The 20,702-nt window shown below is 36.1% G+C and overlaps 1 protein-coding gene across 6 annotated transcripts in view; it reads left to right on the forward strand.

Annotated features, from left to right (window-relative positions):
- Positions 1-20,702, forward strand: part of TENM3 (teneurin transmembrane protein 3) — a 2,405,282-nt gene that overhangs the window by 2,056,379 nt on the left and 328,201 nt on the right. The gene's annotated exons all lie outside the window — the stretch shown is intronic.

A 20,702-nucleotide genomic window follows, 5' to 3' on the forward strand; every position in this document is an offset into this window, starting at 1 on the left:
GATTTTTGCATCTATATTCATGAGTGATATTGGTCTGTAATTTTCTTCTTTTGTAGTATCTTTTTCTGGTTTTGGTATCAGGGTGATGGTGGCCTTGTAGAATGAGTTTGGCAGTGTTCCTTCCTCTGCAATTTTTTGGAAGAGTTTGAGAAGGATGGATGTTAGCTCTTCTCTAAATGTTTGATAGAATTCACCTGTGAAGCCATCTGGTCCTGAACTTTTGTTTGTTGGAAGATTTTTAATCACAGTTTCAATTTCATTACTTGTGATTGGTCTGTTCATATTTTCTGTTTCTTCCTGGTTCAGTCTTGGAAAGTTATACCTTTCTGAGAATTTGTCCATTTCTTCCAGGTTGTCCATTTTATTGGCATAGAGTTGCTTGTAGTAGTCTCTTAGGATGCTTTGTATTTCTGCGGTGTCTGTTGTAACTTCTACTTTTTCATTTCTAATTTTATTGATTTGAGTCCTCTCCCTCTTGTTCTTGATGAGTCTGGCTAAAGGTTTATCAAATTTGTTTATCTTCTCAAAGAACCAGCTTTTAGTTTTATTGATCTTTGCTATTGTTTTCTTTGTTTCTATTTCATTTATTTTTGCTCTGATCTTTATGATTTCTTTCCTTCTACTAACTTTGGGTTTTGTTTGTTCTTCTTTCTCTAGTTCCTTTAGGTGTAAGGATAGATTGTTTATTTGAGGTTTTTCTTGTTTCTTGAAGTAGGCTTGTATTGCTATAAACTTCCCTCTTAGAACTGCTTTTGCTGCATACCATAGGTTTTGGATCATCATGTTTTCATTGTAATTTGTCTGTAGTATTTTTTGATTTCCTCTTTGATTTCTTCAGTGATCTCTTGGTTATATAGTAACGTATTGTTTAGCCTCCATGTGCTTGTGTTTTTTACGTTTTCTTCCCTTTAATGATATCTAGTCTCATAGCGTTGTGGTCAGAACAGATGCTTGATATGATTTCAATTTTCTTAAATTTACCAAGGCTTGATTTGTGACCCAAGACGTGATCTGTCCTGGAGAATGTTCCATGTGCACTTAAGAAGAAAGTGTAATCTGCTGTTTCTGGATGGAATGTCCTATAAATATCAATTAAATCTATCTGGTCTATTGTGTTATTTAAACCTTGTGTTTCCTTATTAATTTTCTGTCTGGATGATCTGTCAATTGGTGTAAATGAGGTGTTAAAGTCCCCCACTATTATTGTGTTACTGTTGATTTCCTCTTTTATAGCTGTAGCAGTTGCCTTATGTATTGAGGTGTTCCTATGTTGGGTTCATATATATTTATAATTGTTATATCTTTTTCTTGGATTGATCCATTGATAATTATGTAGTGTCCTTCCTTGTCTCTTGTAACATTCTTTATTTTAAAGTCTATTTTATCTGATATGAGTATTGCTACGCCAGCTTTCTTTTGATTTCCATTTACATGGAATATCTTTTTCCATCCCATCACTTTCAGTCTGTATGTGTCCCTAGGTCTGAATTGGGTCTCTTGTAGACAACATATATATGGGTCTTGTTTTTGTATCCATAGAGTGAGCCTGTGTCTTTTGGTTGGAGCACTTAATCCATTCATGTTTAAGGCAATTATCTATATGTATGTTCCTATGACCATTTTTTTAATTGTTTTGGGTTTGTTTTTGTAGGTCCTTTTCTTCTCTCATGTTTCCCACATAGAGAAGTTCCTTTAGCATTTGTTGTAGAGCTGGTTTGGTGGTGCTGAATTCTCTTAGTTTTGCTTGTCTGTAAAGGTTTTAATTTCTCTGTCAAATCTGAATGAGATCCTTGGCAGGTAGAGTAATCTTGGTTGTAGGTTCTTCCGTTTCATCACTTTTTAATATATCGTGCCACTCCCTTCTGGCTTGTAGAGTTTCTTCTGAGAAATCAGCTGTTAACCTTATGGGAGTTCCCTTGTATGTTATTTGCCGTTTTTCCCTTGTTGCTTTCAATAATTTTTCTTTGTCTTTAATATTTGTCAATTTGATTACTATGTGTCTCGATGTGTTTCTCCTTGGGTTTATCCTGCCTGGGACTCTCTGCACTTCCTGGACTTGGGTGGCTATTTCCTTTCCCATGTTAGGGAAGTTTTCGACTATAATCTCTTCAAATATTTTCTTCGGTCCTTTCTCTCTTTCCTCCTTCTGGGACCCCTATAATGCGAATGTTGGTGTGTTTAATGTTGTCTCAGAGGTCTCTTAGGCTGTCTTCATTTCTTTTCGTTCTTTTTTCTTTATTCTGTTCTGCAGCAGTGAATTCCACCATTCTGTCTTCCAGGTCACTTATCCGTTCTTCTGCTATTGATTCCTTCTAGTGTATTTTTCATTTCAGTTATTGTATTGTTCATCTCTGTTTGTTTGTTCTTTAATTCTTCTAGGTCTTTGTTAATCATTTCTTGCATCTTCTCGATCTTTGCCTCCATTCTTTTTCCGAATTCCTGGATCATCTTCACTATCATTATTCTGAATTCTTTTTCTGGAAGGTTGCTTATCTCCACTTCATTTAGTTGTTTTTCTGGGGTTTTATCTTGTTCCTTCATCTGGTACAAAGTCCTCTGCCTTTTCATTTTGTCTATCTTTCTGTGAATGTGGTTTTCGTTCCACAGGCTGCAGGATTGTAGTTCTTCTTGCCTCTGCTGTCTGCCCTCTGATGAATGAGGCTATCTAAGAGGCTTGTGCAAGCTTCCTGATGGAGGGACTGGTGGTGGGTAGAGCTGGGTGTTGCTCTGGTGGGCAGAGCTCAGTAAAACTTTAATCCTCTTTTCTAATGATGTGTGGGGCTGGGTTCCCTCCCTGTTGATTGTTTGGCCTGAGGCGACCCAGCACTGGAGCCTACCTGGGTCTTTGGTGGGGCTAATGGCGGACTCTGGGAGGGCTCCCGCCAAGGAGTACTTCCCAGAATGTCTGCTGCCAGTGTCCATGTCCCCATGGTGAGCCACAGCCTCCCCCTGCCTCTGCAGGAGACCCTCCAACACTAGCAGGTAGGTCTGGTTCAGTATCCCCTGGGTTCACTGCTCCTTCCCCTGGGTCCCGATGCGCACACTACTTTGTGTGTGCCCTCCAAGAGTGGAGTCTCTGTTTCCCCCAGTCCTGTCGAAGTCCTGAAATCAAATCCCGCTACCCTTCCAAGTCTGATTCTCTAGGAATCCTCCTCCCGTTGCTGGACCCCCAGGTTGGGAAGCCTGATGTAGTGCTCAGAACCTTCACTCCAGTGGGTGGACTTCTGTGGTATAAGTGTTCTCCAGTTTGTGAGTCACCCACCCAGCAGTTATGGGATTTGATTTCATTGTGATTGTGCCCCTCCTACCATCTCATTGTGGCTTCTCCTTTGTCTTTGGATGTGGGGTATCTTTTTTGGTGAGTTCCAGTGTCTTCCTGTCGACGATTGTTCAGCAGTTAGTTGTGATTCCAGTGCTCTCACAAGAGGGAGTGAGAGGCCAGTAACATCTTAACATTATTACAAAATAGTCCCAACCCCATGGATCCCTGAAGGGGTCTCAGGAACCCCCAGCAGTCCACAGATCACAGTTTAAGTGCTGTAGGAAACTGTTTTCAACAGAGATTCTCTAATTTCAATCAGAAAGCATCAAAATAAGTGATTTCTATTCCCAGCTAAACTGCCATTCAAAGTATTTAATTCAAGCTTCTAATGGAAAGAGGTAAATAATCACTCATTTAATAAACACTAGCAAGTATAGATCCAAGATAGTTTCTGCACTTGGAGGAGCTTTCAACCAAGTTGAGGACTCAGTCCTATCAACACTAATTATAATAAATCTCTCAAATCAAGAGATAATAATGTCAATGAGAATGTAACTTACTCCATCAACACAAAATTGTGCTGAGGTTAGAATATATTGGCATAGTGAAACAATTATAGAAGCTAGAAGGTCATAGTAGAATATTTTGTTCATTATCTTATACACACAGAGCTCATACAATATATTCCTTCCTGTGTTTAGTTCCTGGAAAAATTTATTCTTGCAAATAAATTTGATTTCTTCCTTCAGAAAGTGGAAACTATGGAACTTAATTGTTTCATTTTTGTTACAGTTGCTAAGAAACTAGAGTCAAATTTTGTGCCTACTTATGGTGATTGGACTTTTTTGATATCAGATCAGAACAAACCAGGATTTATTTCCCTAACAGTCTGTGCGCTCTGCTCCCTGTAATTCTGTCAAAACGTACCACTAATTGTGGCTGTTGCTTTATTTTATAAAGTACTTGAAAACGATTTGGAAGTATATACTGAGGTTAATTTCTTTTAAAAGGAGAGTTAAGTGAAATCAACCATTTTTATAACCAATTTGGGAAAATACTATGGTTTATAGAAAAATTAGTTTTTAATAATCTAGTTATTTCATGATGTGTCTACATGAGAAAAGAAAAATGAACTTTATATTTAAAAAGCATGCAACTACATTTCCAAAAACTACCATAATCATTTGGGTTTGAAGTAATTCTTTATAATAGAAATTCTGATTCTGCACTTGCCTAGAAATGTAGTTCATTCAAAACATGTATAATACTGAACTAACCTGAAGAAGTAAATCCTTATAAAATTTCCCAGAGACTACGGAGCTGTTTAAAAGCTTTGCTGTTTACATAGTATATGAAATAATTGTTCAGAACACACACACACACACACACACACACACACACACAGAGATAAATGTAGAGACCAAAATCATGTAGAGGAGACAAAGGTACAAAATAGATATCAGCTTTACATTTAATTTTTTTTAAATCTGCTATTACTGTAACTGAAAGATTAAAACAGTTTTCAGCTTTTCAGTGATTTCATTTGTGCCACTTCACTAGATTTAAACCTTGGCCATTGTGTAAAGGTGGGTAAATTTCCTGCCTTGAACACTAATTGGTGACACACTATTCATCAATTTTAATGCCTATTAAGTCCATTTTTTCCATAAGCCTATGGATTTCAGCTGGATCTTTAACAGGAGGGAGAAGAAAGGTCAGCTCTTCCTAACTTCTTTAACTGTGTTTTCTGACCACAGTGATTTTCAAGCCTCATGGCATATTTGAATGGTCTCATCATTCTGGCACTGTCGTCTTTGATTCCAAAAGAGAATGTAGCATTTCAAATGTCAGAAATGTGCTATAGATATTTTGGCAACAAGAAGTAAGTCAGTTTAACTTTCGTGTCTTTAAGAAATATATAATGTTATGACCAAAATTAGTACTCAGAAATTATTTTGCTCTGAAATTGGAAAGAACTAATATACATCTATTATGTTATACATGAACCCTTTGACTTGGAGCCAAGTTCGAACATTTCTTTTTACTAGAAATCAACTTTCACATATTCATTTATTCACTTGGTGTGAAAAGAGAAACAGGCAAAGATGAAAGCAAAAAAAATTGCATATAAAAATTTTAAACTAATGTAAAGTAAGTTTCATTAGCAGAGAGGTAGCATTTACTTTTTTTCATATATGACAGTGAATAAACAATCGTGTACAAGTATTTTAATTACACTAAGTTGCCAATCTGTCTAAAAACAGAACAACTTAAAATACATCAACATAAAATAAATGATTGCTTATTAAAATTTTAAACAATGATCTCAAAGTGACAATTGACCTAATATAATACAGGTTTTTCAGTCGTGATCTGATATGCGTTTTTTTTTCTTCACATCATATAGTGCAGTTATACTAAGCTACTTGTAGTCATTTAAAAGGAGTTGTTTGGCATGCATGTAATCCTGAGACACCTTATAATAAATCCAATCCCTCACCTCCCCAACATACCATATGTTTAATTAATTAAAAATAAAACTTTTAACCATACTTGTAAAAGTACCAAGAAATTGTCTCAAGTAAAAGCACCTGGAGCCTATATTTTAGAATCCCTACAGTTAGTTGCTATAATATTTGTGAAAATTTCAATATTATAGGGAATGGGTAGTCTTAATTCACACCCCAGAGGAAGTTGTTTTCCTCTCATTGGTGTCTGTTAAATATCCATAATGCGTTTTTATTTTCAACAGCTGCTTAATATGTTATTTAAGTTGAAGTATGGTTAAGCTTAGTCATATAAAACCTTTTGAGACATCAAGGAATGTGATATTTCTGACCAGCTGCAAAAATGGTAACCTCTTAGAAAAAAATGAGCGTCATAAAACAAAAAGTAGGCAGGGAGCATATTAATCTTTTGCCTTCCTTGTATTTTCCCTCTCATATTGCTTTCGCTTTTTTAAACCTCTAATAGAGCTCTAACCTTTAAAAGTTCTTTGAATCAAGCAATTTTTCATGATCTAGCTGTCTCATGATTGTTTTTATTTCAGTTTAACATTTCTTCCAATACGCAGCATTTTTTCAAAATATTTATGAGATTTTATTCCTGAGTTCAGTTGAGGTTAATAACTCATGAGTTAAATCAGGTCGTATGCATGTGACCCAAGTCAATACTTTTTCTAGGGTCCCAACTGGTTTCCCAAAGTAACTGTCACAATATTATTTCTAGATAGACTCTGTTGTAAGATAATAAATCTGTCTATACAGTTATGCAAACCATACTCTAATAAGTGGTCCTCCCTATTAATAACATGGAAATGATCTTACCGACCAAGAAACACCTAAGCCTGCAATACAGGGTCTTTAAAAATCTTACAGTAATAAATTGTCTATATTACTGTCTGCGTCTATACTGTGTTTTCATCATAATTTTGTCACGCACCATATTGTGAATAAATGTGAATGACAAAATGCTTAATTCTAAGGTAGTGAATTTCCATTTCCAATCTAGTATGCAGAATGGAAAACCATAATAGGGAATAAATCTTCAATTTTGTTTCTCATTGATATATATACTGTGTAAGATTTCAATGTTTATCAGTTTCTCAGTAATCAAATATAAAAATCATTATCACCAATGCAAAAAGTATCCAACCCTTTTACTATTCTGAATGGTATATCCCTATCTTGCATAATTTTTTTTTTACATTTTGCTTGCGTTCATGTTTTATAGGTCACTAACATCAATGTGTAGGACAATGAGAGAAAAAGTATTCATGAAATGTAGTCTCCTATAGCTAAAAATGATCAATGCCAGAAATGACTTATTATCCGATAAAAGCCTAAAAATCCCTTTGAGCAAAAAAAAAAAAAATTGTTACATTGGCATCCTTAAGGGTCAAGAAGCAAAGACAAAAATAGGTATCATTAGAAAAGAGAGATTTATAGTTTTCTAAATAATAGTTATATTTTCATGTAAGTTTAGTGAAGAGTTAAAAATCCATGCTCTTAGGACAGAGCCAAAAACAAAAAGAAAAAAACCAGGAAGAGTCAATCATTTTCATGTTTTCTTTATGCTTTTAACATAGCTCTTTGGAAATTGAGGACATTTTTCATGTTTTAAATGTTTGATATCTGCACATCTCTCCAAAATGAAGATTTACATTTCAAATTTTGAATTTATGCCTGAAGATTTGTGTGTATATGGTTTTTAATATTCCTAATTTTGAAAAATCTCTAATTTGGCCTTACATTATAATAAAAAAGAATCATGATATTATTATCTGTACAGGTGCTAACATGAAAACAAAAACATGCTCTAAGATTTGCCTTGGGAACAAATGTTTTTGAAAATATTGGTGAACAACACAACAAAAAATCAGGCCAAAAAAGTAAGAGAATATTGCAATCCAAAGGTATAGCATGGTGGGACTTCTGTAGACAGTGAAGCTGCTGAAGAAAGCTAGGCGGTTCTTTTGGGTACAGCTTCACTTTTATTTTCAAATAACAAGTCAGGATAACAAGTCAAGGAGATAGAAAACACATATAATGGGTTCTCCAATAAGCATCATCTGTGTAACTATAGAATTCATGATGTTCTTTACTTATTTGTTCTTTACTAATTCTGAAATTTGTGTCTGTGAAATTTTCACAGACACAGAAGTTAGCTACCTGAATGGTTGCTGGGGGTTGTGATAGAGTTCTATAACCTAGTTCCAGTGTTGGGGACCCAGGGTGGAGACAGGAACTGAGGACGTAAGAATTGAAAGGAGGAAATCTAAGACAAGTCCTAAGAGTGATATGGCCTGTGCCTCACATTCTGCCTTTAGGATTATGCATGAAAGTCACAAGGAGATTATATACAGAAGATGATTTTTTTAAATAGTTTTGGAAAATTGGTCTTCAAATCAATGCTGACAATTCTGAGTTACCAGGATCTTCTATGTATGAAATTATTTATTTGTTCGTTTGTTTATTATTTACTTGTTTATTTATTTGAAGATTTTTATTATTAACGACCATAGCAAATAAATAATTCCTGAGCATATTGTGCTGGCTCTATGCTAAATGTATGTTATTCATGATCTTATTTAACTTTTTATATAAACCCTATGAAGCAAATCCTATTATTATCCCCATTTTTCAGATGAGGAAACCAAGGTTAAGAAAGGTTAAGAAACGCGTCCGTTTGTATCCCGTAAGTGGTAGAAGTGAGATATGAGCAAATCTGTCTGATTGTTATAATGTTGTCCAATTTGCCATGCAACCTTATATTTTGAATGAATTTCTAACTCTGACAAAACATAAATTTTGTGTTTTGAGAGGCAGGTATTCTGCAGTTCTAAGATGGATGAAATCTTGCTTTAAATTAATCTATTTGTAGCTATGAAATGAATTAATACCGGACCGCAGTTGACTTGGTTCAGGCATTGTCACTTGGATTACTATGTAATCGACCCCAGTCACCCATAGAGAATAATCCATTCATGTATCTTTCTCATCTCTCTCTCATTCATGCATCTCTCTCTCAAACACACACACACATACACACACACACACACGTACTGTACCACCCTGGTGAAGATTTATTTTTGCCACATATGGCCGATAATTTGAGAGGTACGGCCTCTGGGACTCTTCTATGAAATGATGAGTTTTGTCTGGAAATTTCTAGAGCCTTTATAAAATTAAAAAGTGGAGCATAGGTACAATTGCTCATAGGAATAAAGGAGAACTTTAACTATGGCTGCTTTGGAGTGAAAACCTTGTGGATATGATTATATATCATGAACATTCATATTAGGATTGATAAATGGACATATACCAGACTATAGGTATGTCCAAAGTAATGGCTGTTATAAAGATACTCTGGGTTGGAGCCATAATAGCAAACCAATAATAAATCAACAGTTTGGAATTCTGGTTTTTATTTGACCACTTAGAAGATATATCTCGATGTGGAGACGTGAGTTTTCATATGTCCTACCCACTTCTCCATTTTGGAAGCCACTTGCTTTTAGCTTATATATTATCCGGATGACTAGGAATTGATATAAGTGCAAGGAAAAAATGTTGAGTGCCATAGAAGTAAGTCTAGTTCTTCCAGGGACTGGAGATGTTTCATCACTGGACAGCTTGTAGAACAGCTTGGAGAAGGTAACTCTGAAATGCATGCAGTGTCACCCAAGAAGTGACATTTTGGAATAAAACTTTCCCTGTTAGTCTGTTTCTGTTTCGTGGATAAGTTCATTTGTGTCAAAGAAACGAACATAACATTATAAATCAACTATACTCCAATAAAATAAAATAAAATAAACTTTCCAGGTTAGACTAGTTGAAATCCAAATTTCTGTGAGCCCTTATATGCATCTCCATCATCCTTACACATCTTCATCTTCACGCCCATTATCATCATCCTTCGTTATCTCATGGTCTTCTCACTGCCAATCAAACTGAGAAAAAGGCGATAGAAAAGATATCATCCCCAAAGTAAGTGACAGGTAAGTGTCACTTACCTAAGCCAGTGGCCAAGCCAGGAATAAACTTAAGCCCTGGCACAATATACTCATCCTTCTAGATCAGAGTTTCTCCCCTTATTACATGCTTTATATATGACTTTGAAAGGTAAAATAAATAAGAGGTGTATCGTCTTAATTCCCATTTGTTGCTGGATACTCTCTTGAGCATTTCCAAAAGAAACCAGAAGAGAGAACTTATGTTAGTAAATGTTTAGCCTCTGGCCATAACTATCTTCAGATTCAGAGCGATAAGGACAAGCAAGAAAGCAAAATGTGAGAATCAAAGAAAACTCAGATTTCTGCTCTCGTATTCATATGGATCTGTTCTATTTTTATGCTTATTAGGATTCTTTTAAAACAAAAGAAAATAAAATGAAATGAGCTATGAAAAAAAGAAGAAACACTCAAAGCTGTTTCTAATCAGCAGGGAATATTGTATGTGGGTCTAAATCAGCCAGCCAACGTCCTCCCAGCCATGACCTTAGGGGTCGTAATGGCCCCTCAGAATTCCCAGGTTTCTGCTGAAGCTCATCATTCTGGATTACCATCGGTTGAAGGTCAAATTTAAATGCCAGCTTTGCAATTCTGTTAGGCAATTGCCCTGGGAAATGAATCCCACTGCGGTTAGGAAGAAACTGTCTTAAGATAACTTCTTAAATGCTCCTTGGTAAAATATCCCTCATCTCCAAGCTCAGTCTTCTTTTTTGTCTGTGTAAAAACTATTTGTAATGCAAATGTGTCCCTCTGTCATAAAACACTTCTGAAGCCATGCAAAAATTTTTAAATGCAATAAAGATGCCTATTTATCAATGGGTAGCTATATTTTTTTAAAAGAGTGTAAGCTATAACGTTAGAAGCTACTAAAGCCAAGCAAGCAGTGGGCTGTAGCCCTTTGAAAATGGCATCATGAAATGAAGTTGCATGTTTTGAAACCAAACAGATTAATTCGGTTGTGGCATGGAAGGCGTCACTGGGTTATTTTGACCTGTTGTCACATTGACATCTCTGCTTCTGTTGTTGGCTTCGGGTAACCTTATAACCAAGTCCCTGCTGCCTTAAAAATTAATTATGATAAGAATTTCTTTTCAGTTCAGACTGTTCAACAATGCCTCACGTGCAGGCTGCAAATTATGAAGTGTAAATTAGGGCATCACTGAGCAGGAAAGGTCCCAAGAAACCAATTTAAGAATTCTCTCCGGATTTGGTGGAGACCTGGAAATCATCCCTTCTGGAGGAAGAATTTGAAATTAGAATCTTGGAATCGACTTGCCATTCAGTTTCACTGTGTATTGGGATCAACCTTCTTAGGAAAGAATGTGCTAAATGTATATGAACAAAAAACATTTTTTAAAATTTTGCCGCTCGTAGTACAATTCTTTATTAAAAAAATAATCACTCACAATTGCCATGTGTATATTAAGCAAGCCACATATATATTAACTGACTTAATACTATAGCAACTCTATGAAGTGGGTGTTATTGGCACCCCCATTTTACAGATGATGCAACTGAGGTACAGAAAGTATGAGATGGGGAGGTCACAGAGCTAGTAAATTGCAGTCAGTTTCGCTCCATAGTTCTTATCCCCAACTTTGAAATGACACTGTCTCAACAATTTGACTCAGTTTCTGAACTCTCCTTCCTTACATTTACAAAGCAAGTGGTAGATCGTTTTTAAGGTGTAGTGAATGAGATTACTTTAAAGATTAATTTTCCACACACCAGACTTCAGGAGCACCAGACATCTCTGTTTCCTGTGTCGTTCTGAGGTTTTAGGGAAGGAATCAGGTTGCCCTTGGTGGGTTATCCTTTCTACTGGCCCTGGGGCTTTAACCTCCTTCCCTCTGCTTCATCCATTGTCACCATTTCATTTGTTTCCCATCTTCCAAAATTTGTCAACATCTCTTATCTGCTCTCATTGCATTTCCTGTTCCCTTTGTTCGTGTGTGTGTGTGTGTGTGTGTGTGTGTGTGTGTGTGTGTGTGTGTGTGTGTATGAATTAAAAATTTTTTCTTTATTGTCATTTTATTTTCAGAGTTCTGCTTAGGTTGTATAAACATTTTTGCTACAGGACTTTGGGAAGAAGAGGTGGGGAAAGGGTAGTAAAGAAAATATTAGTTATTCCTTCACATCTTTAAAACCCTTTCTTCCAGATCATCTTATATTTGCGGAAGTTAAAGTTTAGTCCCAAATAGCTCTGAATATGAAATCCATAATATAAAAGTTTTCACAGCTGTGGTCAACATGGCTGCATTATTCTTTCAGACTGTTTGGCGATGTCCTACCTGAAGGATGTAGTGTTCAAAAAATTGTGCTCACTCCATAGGCTTTAAAAATGGAGTCAACGAAGTTCAGTGAAGTAAACTGAAAGTTAGAAATCAGCAGTGCACAAGGGAACAATACCGCTACAAAATACTCTTATTTTCTAAAATGGATGTAAAGCTTCATATGTTAATACCTCAAATTCCAAGAAGGCCAATTTATTTTTAAAACAAGAAACAAGAAACACCTGTTTATTATCAACCGTAACACCTGTTTGTTATCAACTGTAAGATATTTGAGTGAATCTTTTTGACAGTTGCTAATAAGCCATATTTTAAGATTTAAAATAGTTTTAATATATTCTAATGAGCTACTTATAAGGCATGAGGAAATATATTTAGATGTTTCTTGACTTTCACTTAAATTCAGTGACTATTAAACCTATATCTTACATTAGCTTTAGTCATTCTTTTCCCAGATTATATTGATGAAAAAATTAATGAAGAAAAAGGTACTTAACAGTTCTGTTACTTTATCTTACTATGTTCTATTACTCAAGGAAAAATTAAGGCAGGATTATCAGTGACCCACAAACATATTTTTGAAAAAGCATTTTTCACTTGTAAAAGTATGTGAGTGTTAAAATAAAATACATGAAGAAGAAACCCTATCAGTAAATAAGCTAAGAATAGTCATTCAGTTGTATTTCACATTGTCAAGTGGTCCAACTTTTCCTACTTTTTTTGGTTGCAATTGGTAATATTCTACAGTTAAATAGAAAAATTAACTAAAATTGTTAAAAACATTAATAGTGGCAATTTAACTAGGAGCTCTTTTTGAAAAAAGTGAAAATCAAAAATATAAACGGAATGTTTCTTATAAATTTGTGTGTAAAAATATCTTAGTAAATCTTTAATGGCAATTTGCATTTTCATCTCAGATTTGAGGCTTTCAGTTAAAGTCCCATTTTCTAGTATTTACCCCTTAGAAAGCAAACATTGAAGGAAATTGTTTTCCCTGTTGATTTTTTTTTATAAATTTATTTATTTATTTATTTTTGGCTGCGTTGGGTCTTTGTTGCTGTGCACAGGCTTTCTCTAGTTGTGGCGAGCGGGGGCTACTCTTCCTTGCGCTGCACGGGCTTCTCATTGCGGTGGCTTCTCTTGTTGTGGAGCACGGGTTCTAGGCATGCGGGCTCAGTAGTTGTGACTCGTGGGCTCAGTAGTTGTGGTTCGCGGGCTCTAGAGCACAGGCTCAGTAGTTGCGGCGCACGGGCTTAGGGGCTCCATGGTACGTGGGATCTTCCCGGACCAGGGCTCAAGCCCGTGTCCCCTGCATTGGCAGGCAGATTCTTAACCACTGCGCCACCACCAGGGAAGTCCCTTCCCTGTTTATTTTTATATTTTTACACATCTTTTTTTTCATTTTGACTGTTTAATTGCTCTTGTCTGATTTAGGCCTGAATTTTTTTTAATGTACATGACCAAAAATTTTGAATGTAAGAATGTTCAAAACACGGGTTCAATCTGAGGATTTTGCACAAATTTTGCCACGTCATCACCCTTAAAAGAAATAATGAGTGTACAAAACTCATATAATCTGCCTTTTATAAGATGAATCGACCTGTTTTTAAGTTAATTTCATAGAGAAGTGCGTACGTTTGCTGGGGGGCAGGAAAGGGTACCAGCATCCTCCTCCGTCCATCCACAGACTTGCCTTTTTAAAAGCAATGGAGGCTAAGAGAAATTTTAAAGGGGAAAGCGTAACAACGTAGAGAAAAGTGCCATTTTTGTGAGCTAATTAAATTTTTGCTGACATTATCTCCTGAAATTGTATTTAACCTCAGCAGTTATGCCCTAAATGAAAGCATGGATACATGTATACGTATAACTGAATCACTTTGCCGTACACCTGAAACTAACACAACATTGTTAATCAACTATACTCCAATATAAAATAAAAAATTTAAAAAAAATATCAAAATACTGGAAGTGTATTTACTCAAATTTTTTATGCTAGTCACAAAGTAACGGCTACTGGCACAATATAGTTTTCACTTTAATCTGTATTATTAACATTTTATCCACCATTTTCTTAAGTTGAAACAATCAACAGAACAATAAATCAAGCTCTGATGTATTAAAAAAATATATTATGTAAAAACTGACTATTCTTTTTGATATGGCATAACATAGATAAGAAAGATTTCTGAGACGTCTTATTTAGTGTTTGCACATTGATCCTTACTTTTAGATTTTTGAATTTAGTGCTTGCACATTTAGAATTTAGTGCTTGCACATTGATCCTTACTTTTAGATTTTTTGAGCATATCCACTTCTTACATAATTTTACTTTTGTTAATGAAGAAAATCATCCAAGGAAATAACCACACAACTCATTGAACTCATTAACTCTTTGTCACTTCACACTAGCTGTTGTGCTTTTAAATAATGGCTTCAGAAAATAAATAATATTTTATATAATTTAGGGGATTATGTTGAACTGAATTATAGTCTCTGGAGTGATCAAGGAAGATGTTTATTGTTTTTTATTTTTTTTATTTCTTAAAAAAAAGTCAAACAACCCAAATTATTCCGCTTGCCTAAGACAACTACTGGAAACATTTGTATTTCTTACATGTCCTAAATGCTGATCTTGTCTAACTCATATTAACTTACTCTGTAAGGATCAGAAATCTTCAGATAATCTCCTATATCTTAGTAATTTATTTTCTGTCAAACATATAAACCAAATCTTGGTAAAACATTCCATTAAAAAGAGAGAGAGTTTGGAGGAAATTTTTCCATTGTGGTATGCACTGCATTTTCTGTAGTTTCTGATGAAACACAGATGTTTCAAAGTGCCCACAAGGATGGTTAGTCAAGAGCAGATTGATCCCTGGTTAATCTCTGAAACCCTGTGCTTCCATTCTTTCTAGCAAAATGTATTGCTTTCTTCTGCTGAATGAACTCAACTGAATTGGCCACAAAAAGTTGAATCAAAAACACTCAAAGTGGAAATTGAACATATTAGGATTTCTACAGTGGTTTATTATACATTTCTTTCCAAAATGTTCCAAATGTAATTTGGTTTGGGAGTAAATGTCTCTTTTGACTTTACACAGTGCCAATATTTACACACAGACCACAAGTTCAGTTCTCATGGATATTTTGCAGTACTCTACAGTATTCTGACAAATAATGGATTTACTCGAGAAAGTAATTGGTTGTGTGGGTAGCTTAGCTCCTTCCACACTGCAATATTGGAGAACCACTGAGAATGTAGTATTTTATCTAGTATTGAATTTTTGACTTTGAAAAACTAATGAAAAGCAGATACACTGCCCTAGCAAAATTATAAAATCAAAGAAACGACCTGAAGATAGTTAATACAGCTACCAAAGGTAATGACGAAGGACTGTCATTCCATCATTGACACTTAGGTAAATCCCTTTGCAGAAATATGAAGAAAAACATGAGTGGATGCTTTTTTAATCATTTTGATTGTGTTGTCAAATGATACTGGACAATTAGAACCATACTTTTACCAGATGTTAAAACCAAATAGGGATTAATTTAGTCATTACTGTACTTTGTGGTAAACTAATTGCGTTTCAGAATATTTAGCCCTTATTTCAATGTCTTAATATCTTTAGGGCCCAGATCATTTTCCTTAATGTGGTACAAAAACCTGTTATTATCTGATTACTTGATCTGACAAGTATTTTTAAACTTTATGTGATTCTGAACCTAGACTTAATACTTTGACAAGTATAATTTAAAATAATAAGATTAATTATTGAATTTATAGAATAATTCCCAATCTTTTGGATAGAAAATAAAATACCTCCATATTCATTATCTGTTGAAAAATATCGAATTTCCAAACATGTTTCCAAAATATTTTCCATTCAGTTTTGCATATTTGTATTTCTAAGTCTCTTTCATGCTCTGGCATCTGTTCATGATTTCTAGCTTATTTTCAAAATCTTTTTGTGTTAATGTGATATTCAATGTGATATTCAAATTCTTTATGTGCTGAATGACTTCTGGAGACCCAGTCAATAAGACTTTTCAGATTCGTAAATTTTTCAAAACATTATTGTGGGTTTTTTCCGCTTGGGGAATAGTCAACTTTTTACTTATACACATTAAACAGAGTCCGTGTTATTATTTTTGTTTTGTTTTGACATTTGGACCTTCAAATATATTCATGATGTTAGGTCACATTCACAGTCTTTCTGAAAATTTATTTTTTAAATACAGCTTTAATTCCAGAATATAGAAGAAAAACCTTAAGCAAGCAAAAGGGAGTTTCTGTTTGCTTTTGGGAGGCGTAGTCATATGTCTAGAGGAGCTTCTCCTTTGGGAGAGAGAGGAAGCCGGATTCCCCTGGGTGGGACTTCTTGGCTCCCTTCTCAGCAACAGAATTGTTACTCGTTAAGGTAAAAGCCAGGCTGTGGTTTGGGTTATATGTATTTTCTGTTAATTCACTTAAAAATGCTTTCCTTCCATATATATTCCTTGTAAACTATGAGTCTACAGGATAATATATGTGCACATCTTTATCTATGGATATTGAAAATGACATAGATAAATATCACTTTGTGCTAAAAATAAGCCTATAGTAATACAGAGGTCAGTCCGGGGTCATAGGGTACATAAAACACTGGATTTTGAGTCATGACATCTACACAGACTGCAGTACTGCTGAATTTTCATATTAAGAGGTTTTGGCTGAAGGAATTCAGACACATACACAGTATGGCCCCAGAAATCTTGCCAAGAAAAGTTGAGTTTAAAAGGTAGGGGAACCGATCCAAGAATAGGCCTCAAACATGCTGCGTTCATTACACGCAGCTGTGTACGTGAGAAGTGACTTTTTATCCCCACCTACCAAAACCCTATCCAGAGCTGTCACTTTTTTTTTTTTTTTTGCCAACTTGCTGACCTTTCTGTTCCCACAAAAGGAAAATGTGATTGACAGATGATTATTCAAAACATTTTGGCAATTAAAAAAAAAAGCATGCTAATGTATTTGCTATAAATACAACACGTTTTTAAAGAGACATTTTCTTATAAGCTCAGTTTTTGTGAGTAAATATTCACTAACCAAAGTTATGGAGAAAACCAGCTTGTATTCAGAATGGGGATGGATACTGCATTGGGTGCCTTTGGAATGTAAGGGCTTAGAGATACCCAGGTTACCTAGGTGATAAGGCATTATGATCAAGACACTTGGCAGAGGAAGAGAAAAACGGGAACCCATTTCCGTAGGCCTGGAAGAAACAAATGCCGATCATGACACACGAGCAGCGGTTGAGCCAGGTTTTAGGGCAGTGCGGGGAGCATTCAGAGGTACCCCTGGCTACCTAGTCACAGTTACCTGGTTAGGTCACACGTTCTCTGCTTCCGCTTCTCCCGCCGCTGCTGACTGAGGTTCTCCCATGTTATCTCCAGATCCAGCTTCCCCACAACAGGATCTGATCAGTGGAGTCTAGTCTCCATCCCACATAGAGCCCAACCCAGAGCAACCACGACAGACCATTTACTGGATGCTGGCCCTGCAAATTGTTGGTTTGCTTTGGATCAGCTTTTAATTTCATCCGGCACTCGGAGGGAGACGGAGTTACAGGAGTGATGCCATGAAGCCAAGCACGGACCCACAAAAGCTTTGTGCGACTTGTGCAGCCCATATATTTTATCATAAATGCATACATTCAAATAATAAACATATTTTTAAAAAATATATGATGCATTTAAAAAATATTTTACTTCGCTAAATTTTCTGAGCAGAATATTTTAATTTCTCCAAGGGGAAGTAAATAATACCAAAGAAAATAATAAGGGGAATAATCTGTAATGTAACTTTTCCTGTCTCTGATGGGAACTAATTCGTATTAAGGGCACTGGACTGATATAAGTGCTTCCCTGTTCCAGTAAGCATAATGGAAAACTACCGTTTAGTCTGGGTACCAATATGTCTGGCACACAGGGAGCAAAGTCAAATATTTCCCGGTGCTAGGAAATATATTCTATCTTTTGACCCAACAGAGCCTGAGACAACTTCTTTCCAAAGACTCTAACCAACTCCATTTTTTTGTTTTCCTTTTTTCTGGTGAAATGTATTTGGGGATTTTATGACTGTTGATATTCCACAAACAGGAGGATAATCTTTGCATCTTCCAGACTCAGAGAATTTTGGCCAGTTAACATACAACCAATGCATGTCAGAAATAACGATGCTGCCTCTGTTTCTAGATTCTTCTCTGATTCCGTAATGTCACAGGACTATTAAGCATTACTTGCTGTTGGACATTAAAAACTGACTCTAATTTTTATTTGTGTCCTTCAAGATTGTTTAATTTTAACTTTTAAATCAATGCTTAATTGTACTACATTTGATTATGAAATTTATTTCCATGCACATATATAAATTGCATAAGCAATTTCTTCTATATGTGATATAAATGGGTATGATAAAAATAGAAATGCTTAAATACTTGTTTTTACTTATATCACACCTATATTTTAAATTCTTTAGATCCAATATCAGTTTTTTTAATAATTTATTGTCTACAGTGATTGATTGAATTAATATTTCTGTTAGTATCAAGGAGTAAAACTATTTTGCCTTACCAATTCAGAGCAAATTCAAATGATTGGTTTTGGTGTTTGGCAAATTTCTAAATCTTATTACTGTGGGATCAAATGATTATGTAACAGCTACAGTTGGTAATTAACTGGTAATTCAAAATCTGCCACAAATTTAGTTCAGGTAAACCAGTTTTATTCAGTGCCTACACATAGTTAATACTGTCAGGGATCGAATGCTGAATGAAATGTGAACCCGGCTTTTGAGTTTCTACTATATTTAAGTACTATAATGTGTATGTTTCATAAATTATCTCATTTAATTTTCACAACAATCCAATGACATAGGTATTATATTACTCCTATTTTACATACATACATGAGGCTCAAAAATGTCAAGCGATTTCCCCAAAATCACACATGTAGTAAGTGGAAGAGGCAGAATTTGAACTCAGGTCTGTCTGACTCCTAAGCCCGTGGTCTTTACTTTTCATCATGTTCAATGCACTGCTCTCATGGAGGTGTATGATACAGCTGGGTTTTTTTTTTTGGTCTAGAGGGCAACAAAAGGTAGCAGGTAGAGGAAACATTTGATTTATTTGAATTTGCTAGTTAATGTGTAGAAGAATGCTATTAGGCCACTCTTTTTTTGCAGAGAGGCAAAGTGTGTGAGGAGTAGTAGGTAGCTCATTTTATAAAAATTGGTTGGTGTGTTGAAGAAGGGCAGCAGATGAAGATTAAAAAGAAAGGCCAGGGCTTGATGTAAAAGTACTGAGGTGTCCTGCTAAGGAGGTTAAATTTAAGACATCAGCAGGTTTGTGTTTTTATTTTTTTTAATTATTTATTTATTTATGGCTGTGTTGGGTCTCCGTTTCTGTGCGAGGGCTTTCTCTAGTTGCGGCAAGCGGGGGCCACTCTTCATCGCGGTGCGCGGGCCTCTCACTGTCGCGGCCTCTCTTGTTGCGGAGCACAGGCTCCAGACGCGCAGGCTCAGTAGTTGTGGCTCGCGGGCTCTAGAGCGCAGGCTCAGTAGTTGTGGCTCACGGGCCCAGTTGCTCCGCGGCATGTGGGATCTTCCCAGACCAGGGCTCGAACCCGTGTCCCCTGCATTGGCAGGCGGATTCTCAACCACTGCGCCACCAGGGAAGCCCAGGTTTGTGTTTTTAAAACCTAAGTTTGGTAGCTTTGGAAAGGAGGTCCTGATAAGGTGAGGGAAAGAGGAGGGAGAGAATATCTTGGATGCTCTTACAAAAATCCAGGCACGAGACTATGAGGCTGTCGATCTGGACAGCGGCGCGTGGATGGAAAGGGAGGGGAGAGGGTCGTGACCTTCCTGAAGAGTAGAAGCGGCAGGACGTGGTGATGGGTGGTTTTACGTTGGAGCCGAAGGAAAGACAGTTGAAAGTTCTACGTTAGTCAGCTAGGTGAAGAGCTACGGGGACTGAACTGAGAAGGACAAGGGGCAGGGATGGCTCTGCAGTGAGGATGGCATGTAATAGATCTGTCGTTGGACCTGTTGCATTAGAACTGCCCCCGGGGAAGCCACAGCAAGCATTGGGCATGATGTCCTAAGACAGTTGGAAAAGATGTGCACACATTTTGATATCTTTTTTGTAATAATTTTCTCTAACATGTGAAAGTATGTCGGGTTGTAGTCAGGTTAAATGTGATATGTGTTCTTTCTTTCATTCAATGATATTAAGCCAATCATTTTAATATCATGAAGTATTTTAAGGCAATACAAACAATGCAATAGGTACTGTGATTGTTATTGTTTTCTTAATATAGTAAATATGCAATAATCAACTGGCATCCAGGGGACAGGAAAGCTTTCAGGTAAGGAAGAGGAGACATCTAAGCTAAGACTGAAGGACAAATAGGACTCAGCCAAAGGAAGATGCTACTCCAAAGAGAAGGAACAGCCTTTGCGAAGTGCCAGAAACTGTAGCTGTGGTAAAAAGTGCAGGGAGAGGCTGGGTCACAGAGGATCTCATCAGTCCTGCCTAGGAGTTCGGATGTTGTCATAGTGGCAGTGGGAGCCATTCAGATTTTTTCGGCCAGGAAATTG

This window comes from Balaenoptera physalus, assembly GCF_965194825.1.
Source record: "Balaenoptera physalus genome assembly, chromosome: 21".
Taxonomy (NCBI): domain Eukaryota; kingdom Metazoa; phylum Chordata; class Mammalia; order Artiodactyla; family Balaenopteridae; genus Balaenoptera; species Balaenoptera physalus.